Source organism: Myotis brandtii, unplaced genomic scaffold (assembly GCF_000412655.1).
Source record: "Myotis brandtii unplaced genomic scaffold, ASM41265v1 scaffold16707, whole genome shotgun sequence".
NCBI classification, from domain to species: Eukaryota; Metazoa; Chordata; class Mammalia; order Chiroptera; family Vespertilionidae; genus Myotis; species Myotis brandtii.
In genome coordinates this window covers 1-8,131 of record NW_005356134.1, presented here as the reverse complement: position 1 = coordinate 8,131, position 8,131 = coordinate 1, and the positions used below count along the sequence as shown (strand labels likewise).

At 44.3% G+C, this 8,131-nt stretch overlaps 1 pseudogene; it reads right to left on the bottom strand.

Moving 5' to 3' along the window:
* Nucleotides 1–3,264: 3,264 nt before the first annotated feature.
* LOC102254558 lies at nucleotides 3,265–5,194 on the bottom strand (annotated as a pseudogene).
* Nucleotides 5,195–8,131: the final 2,937 nt, after the last annotated feature.

Below are 8,131 nucleotides of genomic sequence, written 5' to 3'. Positions count from 1 at the left end.
TTGTCAAACTGCAGTGGGAAGGCCTGGGAGGGTTGGGAGGCAGGAGGGAGGGGAGTAAGAGGTCAACCGAAGGACTTGTATGAATGCATATAAGCATAACTAATGGACATAAGACCCCGGGGGTTAAGAGAGGGCAGGGGATTGTCAAGGTGGGGGGGGAAAAAAGGGACACATATGTAATACCCTTTGTAATACTTTTAGCAAAAAAAAAAACAAATAAAAAAATAATAAAAATCATGTGACCTTTAAGTAGTACAATAGTACATATTAATAAAGCCATACTTATAATATAAAATTTGAAATAATTTACATAACTCAAATAATTCACAAACATCACATAATTCAAAATCATAAGGACTGATTTCCAACTTTGCTTATAGTAATGTTATGTGCTGATTCTCCTTTTAATTTCTTGCTGATAAAAAATAATTGCTCTTAATTTTAGTGTTAATTTTTAGAGTTAATTTTTAGAGTCTATTTTAAAATTACATGAAAATTTAGAAAACGAATCCCTTTAATAAAATGCAACTAACAATAAGTTTGCTTTTCTAAGTACTTCATGAGGAAGGAGTCTGAGTAGGGCAGAATTTGTGTATTTCTGGGACACTGGTCATGACAGTCAATATAACCCTCATATTCCAGTAACACACACACACACCTCCAAAATGCTGAGTTCTCACCTCATAAATCATTGAAATTTATAACTCTTCTCAGCACTTTTGTGCATTTTCAGGTGACCTATATATTTTTCCTTACTAATATTTTTATTTTATACACTTGGGATAATAATTGCTGATCTTTTGTTTTCTTTCCTCAATGACTTTATTTTATAGTAACTTTATGTTCACAGCACAATTGAGCAGAAAATACAAATATTTCCTGTGTACACCCTGTGCCCTCACAGGCACAGCCTCCTGCATTGTTAACATTTCCCATCAGAGTGGTACATCTGTTACAACTGATGAGCCTACATTGACACATCATTATCACCCAGAGTCTGTGGTTTACATTAGGGTTCATTCTTGCTGTTGTACATTAGATGGGTTTGGGCAAAGGTGTAATGACATGTGTGCACCATTATGGTGTCATACAGAATTGCTTTATGGCCCCAAAAATGCTCTGTGCTCTGTTACTTACACTGTCACAATGCTCTGGTTCTGATTCCCTGCATGTGTTAATTTTAGTGTACATTTTAAATTATTCTCTTACTTCTATCCAGGTAGCTTTTTTCTCTTGAATCTTTCCCATCTCCTCCCAAAAGTAGACACACATAAAAATATGATGCGTATAACATACCTTGACTAAAAGTTTATGGGCCATACGGAAGGGAGATATCTTTTATTAGAGAGTAAAAACTAAAGCCACATATTACAACTCTTTGCTCTAGGAGTTCTCTTAGCAACTCCTTCACCAATAATATGTCACTGACTACTCTACCATATCTGTTCTCTCAGCCTAAGCCAATCTCAACTTCTCTCATTCTAGAGAGGAAAAGAAATCCTTCAATTAATGTATGAAAAGAAATTAATCCAGAGCTTCACGTTTGAATCTCCTAAATCATTAAAGGCTCAAAAAACAAGTGCTTTTCATATAATGTGATCCATTGTTTTTAATAAATGAATTATGCTTATAACTAGCAAAATTTTTATTTTTAATTACAGTTGACAGTCAATATTGTTTTATATTAGTCTCGGGTGTACAGCACAGTGATTAGGTATTTATGTAAAAAATCATGGAATGCTTCACGAATTTGTGTGTCATCCTTGTGCAGGGGCCATGCTAATCTCTGTGTTGTTCGGATTTTGGTAAATGTGCTGCTGAAGGGAGCACTAGCAAGGTATTTGTGCACCATCTTAAGGCACTGCCTGCATATCAAGATTATTCAAATTCTGTCAATACCTCTGCAAAGTAAGTATTATTCCCACATTGTGGTTGAGAAAAATATGGCTCAGAATGTTAGATACTTAACCCTAGTGTTACACAGTTCAAAATACTTGCTATAAGGCACCGAGTCCTGGATTTTGGTTTCTTTGTACCAAACTTTGCTGCATCAGTTATTCTGTTAGCATCTGTCTCTCCCAGTTACATGTTAAGCTCCCGGAGGCAGATGGCATAGACAGGGTCAGCCTCACACACCCTGGGGCTGCGCCATCCGAGGTACAATGTGTGGACATAGTCATGCGGGACGGAAAGACTGAGGCAACGCAGGGAACACAGTTGCAAAGGGCGATGGCTCCACGTCAGGTCACACACGCCAGGAGTGAAGTGTTGGACGCACCCCGGAAAGCTAGAGCGTCCCTCTGTGGGTCCAACTCCCTGCCTGGGTTTCCACTGGGAGACAGCGAATCTAGAGCAGGCCAGCACCCACCGCTGCTGCTGCATTATCTCATCCCTGTGGACTGGGGCGCTTTCTCCCTCACAAGCTCCAGCCCCACGGCCAGGAGCAGAGGGCTGGGGGTGGGGGTAGCGGGCTGTTCTGCTGCTACCCGGTACAAGGGACACAGGGATCCAGTGATGCTGATGGGGCTTACCTGCCTGGACGCACCCTGCAGCCACATTCACCCCGTGCCCCTGACATGCCAGGGTGGCACAGGAAAATCCACAGGTTAGCCAGCAGGATTCATCCAGGAGGCGAGGCAGGCTACACCTGTATCTAGGGACTCCGTGTGCTTGTGGTTTCTACTCCCACCCCTTTCCCACTGGTTACTAACCCTAAGTAAGGACAAAGCATTATTGTCTCATTCCAATGCCCTCCTGACTGACTTCCATTTCTTCTCCTGCCTAGAGAATTCTTATCTCCTCAAAGGTAGAGAAGAGAGAAAGTTTCTAATAACATCATTAACTTTACAAATTTAAAGTTTTGAGAAAATTTTTTTGACTTTTTGGTACTTTTGAAATTCAAATTTCCTTTCCCTTAACGTTCCTATCATAATGTTTGAAAGCTGTATTATAGTAAGTATGGACTTCCTTCTTGGTTTTGTATTTCTGCTGAATAAAACTCGTCACGGGTAGAGGGTATATATGATTTTCACTGATGCCTGAATTGGAGGTGGGGGAAAAGCAGTGGCCAAGGGTGGGAATCAAAGGAAGAGAGAAATCTTAATCTCATCTAATATATCAAAATATCAGGCTATATTTGGTTGCTCTTTTGTTACTAGGCTTGAAATATGAACTGTAAAATAAAATAAAACGGGCCTGAAGCATGAGGGTTTGCCATTCTTAGCCATGGTCCTACTCAGCCCTGAGATGAAAGAGAGGAAAAAATTCAATAAGAGACCTCATAAAGGAGATTTATTGCTTCCATGGAGATATCAGATCAGAGTCACAAGGAATGAGGCATATCTCAGGGATTTCCATAGTAGGTAAAGGCTGAGAAATGAAAAAAATGTCAGGAGTGAGGGGGATAATTCCAAGGGTTTGTTAACTCTGCGAGGACACAGCACCTTAAGTCCCAGAGAAGAGATGACAGGAGAAGCATTGGAGGAGAGAAGAACTATGATGGACTTGGCCAGCGAATAGTGCAGGTCACCCAGCATGTCCACTCTTCTGCTCTTAAGATTGGCAACACACCTGCAGTAACAGGACAGACATGAGATTCATAGGTCTCAGGGACTCCTGTGCTATCTTCATGCTGTTTCCCAATTCTACTAAGACTTTTCAACCACAGTTGTGTCCACAATCTCTTCCCACTCTCCTTCCTCTGTCCTGTGTCTCCCGGTCCCAGCTCTAACACATAGGAATCCTTACCTTCCTTCTGGCGTGTGACTCACAAGGGTCCTTGGTGTCTGGAGGCACCACCTGGGCGCAGGCCCTGGATAATGAAGACGGTGCCCGTGACGATGCCCACGAGGCCCACGGCCAGCCCCAGGGCACAGACCACTGTCTCCGTCAGCTCTGACATGGGGGCTGGAATCTCGGGCTCTGTGGGAGTGAGGTGATGGAGGTCAGAATGCGGAAGGTTGGCTCAGAGCATGTGTGCAAGATGGGGTGGGAGGGGTGGTGTTGGTTCTACAAAGACTTGGCTCCAGGTTGAGGGAGAATAATAAAGTCCATCATTAGAAATCCTTGAAGTGTAGAAAAGAGGCTTTGGGCCATGAGATTTAGGAGCTAAAAGGCAGAGTGTCTGACATGACAGAGAAAAGAAGGCACCAAAAGGCGTGGGGCTCATACACACCCCAGTGCTTCAGGAGGGGCTGGTCCAGCCCCCAGTGCTCCACCTTGCAGTCATAGACGTCGTCAGCAGAAGGGAGGAAGGTGAGGTAACTGATCTTGAGGAAGGAATGATCCCTCTTGGGCAGGAAGTTGGTTTCAGAAACACCCTGCATGACTGAGTGCCCGTTGCTCAGCCACGAGATGTTGATCACAGGAGGGAAGATGTTGTCCAAGGCACAGATGAGGGTGTTGGGCTGACCCAGCTCCACGGGAGACTTGGGAAACACAGTCACCTCAGGAACCTCTGCGGTGAGGAAGCAGCAGTGGGTTAGAATCCTGGGCAGCTCTGCTCTGCGGGTCCCTGCGTCCTGGAGGGGCCTCCCACCAACATCTCCCCGTCAGAGAGCAGAGATGCTCTTGTTCCCTCTGCTTGTGAGCCGCTGTACACTGCCCGCCCGTCATCCCCACGCCCTTCTCTCTGTGGGCCCCTTGTTAGGGTGGACATCTACGGGACCTGTTATAGGAGTCGATTGCATAGGGGAGCAAGGATCTCTGTATCTTATGGAAATATGTGATTTGTAAGAAGGGAGAGGATGAGGGTTCAGCAAATTCCATGAGAAGATCTGGGACTCCTTGGAAAGGAGAGCATTTTACAGAGTGAAGGGAATCTATCTGAGGCAAGAAGGGAGTGAGAACTGGTATGAAGGGTAGATTCAGTAAAAAGACAGGATGGTGGACACACACCATTGATAACAGCGGTAGAGTTGGAGAGTTTAATCATGAAGTCCAGGTTCTCTTTTATAATAGCCATTGATCTGTCCACCCTGTGGGTCAAAACTTCCAAATTCACTTAACCCAGGCAGCCACCAGACAGTCTCCTTCTTCTCCAGGTCCACGTGGAACGTCTCATCTCCATCAAATTCAAAAGTGTACTGGCCTGAGGGACCATAAGACTGGGAGAAGCATTCACCATAGGCTCCAACGTGGTCAGCTGATGAGTGAGGTGGGAGCAGGGAGATGCAAAACACAGGAGAGAAAGGATCTCGTTAAACAAACTGACAAGAAACAGATGTGCAAACATTGTCTGCTGTACCTTTGGCACAGCCTGCAGACAGTCCCCAGAGCCTGCTCCCTCCCCTGGCTGTCCTGTTAGAATCCAGTTGCCTCTCCACTCTGATGGTTGCTCCTGTCACAGGAACAGAATTCCACAGGCCTGCTCACTGCTGTTCCCTGCCTGCCTAGCTCAGCCTCCGGCACCTCGTGGGCTTAAGATAAATACTGAAATGGGCAGAACAAGAAATGAATGAATGACCATGGCCTTAGCTTTCTTTCCTGAGATTCAGTTTACCTCCCTCTGCTCATAAGTTTTCTCTCTCAATTTCTTCATCGGTTAATAACACACTCATTGTGGGTCCTCTCCCCTCAGGGCTCTCTCAGAACAGAACATGTGCTATACAAGGATTCCTTCCTCCTTTTATTTTTTTAACCAAGGAAAAGCACACCCGATATCATTTTAAAAGAATTGCCTCTATTTTAGGGAATAAGAAAGAGTAGGATAAGGGAAGTGACAACATCACAAAACACATAAAAGGTAAACAATGCTTCTAAGGTCTTTGCTATTTTGGTTTTTGTTAATCCTCACCTGAGGATATTTTTTCCATTGATTATTTTTTTTAAAGACAGATTGGAAGAGGGGAGGTGGGGAGAAAGAGAGAGAGAAAGAAACCTCTCAGATCAATTGGTTGCCTCTCACTGGTGGCTCTGGGGATGAAACTGCAACCCAGGTACTTGCCCTTGACCAGGAATCAAACCTATGACCTTTCTGTATGCAGGCCAATAATCTAACCACTGAGCCACCAACCAGGGCTAAGGTCTCTGCTTCTGTAACAGGGTGGTCCTTAGGGGAGAGCACCTGGTTTCCTCTGAAATGAAACTGGAAACTTCATTAGATTTTGGATTTCTGTCATTTCCCACCTTCTTCTTTTCTTGAAGGACGTTACTAAACCTCTCCTTTTCCTGACTCAACACTTACCTTGTTGAGGACTCTGGCCCTTTCCTCGAATGGACAGTGGACTTGGTGTGACACCAAAGCAGAAGGCACCCAACACAGCTGACTCCGCCCAGGTGAGCCTGACTGGACAACTTGTCTGAGCCTTTTACTGTTTCCTCTTCCCTCCCTTCCTATTTCCTGACCATCAGCAAGGTTTCAGACATTGCCAGGAGCGAGGAGTATAACATGGACCACACTCAGTCTCTGCCAGCGGGGAGCTTATAAATAGGGCAGTAAGGAGCCAATAGGTGTACTGTGCTGAGTCCTCCACAAATACCTCACCTGCCCATCAAACCAGACGTCACCCTTTCATGCTCCTTGGTCTTTACAAGGGTCTGTTTTCCTCCCTCAAATTATCTTCCAGGATCTCCTGGACACCTCCAGTTCGTTCTTGAGGTTTCTGCTTAGTTACAACTTCTTGGCTAAGTCCTCTCCTTAAGCATAGTTTTGACCACATTATGATCTCCAGTCCCTCCATGCAAATGTCCTGTTTGCAAGTTTATCTAGTCCTCATCCCATCAAAGCCTCCTTGTTCTTGTAACAAAGCCTCTTGATTCCATTTACAAACATGAATATATGTGATTATTCTTTTCATCTGCACGGGTCCTGGCTGCACGCTGCTGCTGAGGGACATCACTGCGCCAGCTGGAACTGCTCACTCTCAGTTTCAGTCTTGCTGAGCCCACTGTCCTGCGCAGCAGTGGCCCTGCTCTGGGCACCTTATTGTCCTATCGCTAATCTGAGCTTTCTCTAGGGGCAGACAGCATGTCTCTTCATCTGAGTCCCCAGCACTGAGCTCTGTGCTCCAACTGTGTAGCAAATGTCAGTGCTATTCTCCAGGATGACAGAGATTTTGGGAAGATTGACAGACACGAAAGCAGCAGCATCCTGTGAAAGTTAGACTCAGCGGTGACCAGGGCTTCACTATGACTCCTGAGCCCTAAGCACTGTTGTTAGGTGGGCATTTATTTTTCCATAAAAAATTTAAAAATCATATTTTATGACCATACTGGTATAAAGACAAATATAATCCAGGCTAAATTAAACTAATTTTTCTACTCTAAAAGTTCATTTTTTCTTCTAATTTTAAAAGAAAGTAAAACATTTTCATGGGTCCCTACAGGCATCATGGGCTCTTGGCCCTATGCCCACAGTGGGGGCTATGTCAAGCCGGACCAGGGCACTCTGCAGTGACATTGAGAAAAGGGGACTGAGACGTGCCCTGGAGAAGCAGGCGAAAGTTTCCTGCAAAACCAAGAAAGCCTGGGGGCAGCCATGGTTAATAACGTCGCTGAAGATCAGGGTAACCTCCAGTTCACTTCCCCTTTGAACTACAGTGCTTGGTTTTTCTACTTTGCTTTTACAAACCCACTCTTCATGCCAATAAAACAACAGGAAAAAGAGCCAGGGATGGACCCTGGAAAGAAAGGAGGGTAAAGGAATGAAGAGGAGAGAGTGGAAAGGTGAGCAACAGAGGGGGAGGGGCCCAGGGAACCAAACCATGATTGGATGCCCAATCTTCCTTGCAGAGCTTCCTTAGATGTGGTGAAGGACAGGCCATTCAGGCTGACAATTTGAGACTAATGTAATTTAATTCACCAAGTTTTCATCATAAAGTTCTCAATTTTAAAATAAAAGTAAAGATATTCCCTACTTTGTTAATGAAAAATTATACAGCTATACCTGTAATAGTAGTAATTTTAAAATATTATTGACATTTATTGGTCTTCATTACGTGGGAAGCATACCTACTATTTATTTTACTTGATTTTCTGTAAGGTGACGCATAAGAGGTAACTGAGATTAAGTGAAAACAACGTGATAAAATGACTTGTCTGAAGGCTGCTTACCCACTCCCCACCCGTGTCAGTTCTCAGCTTGGAAATGTATGCGAATCTGAGACAAAGCAAAGAACCCTTCTTTATATCT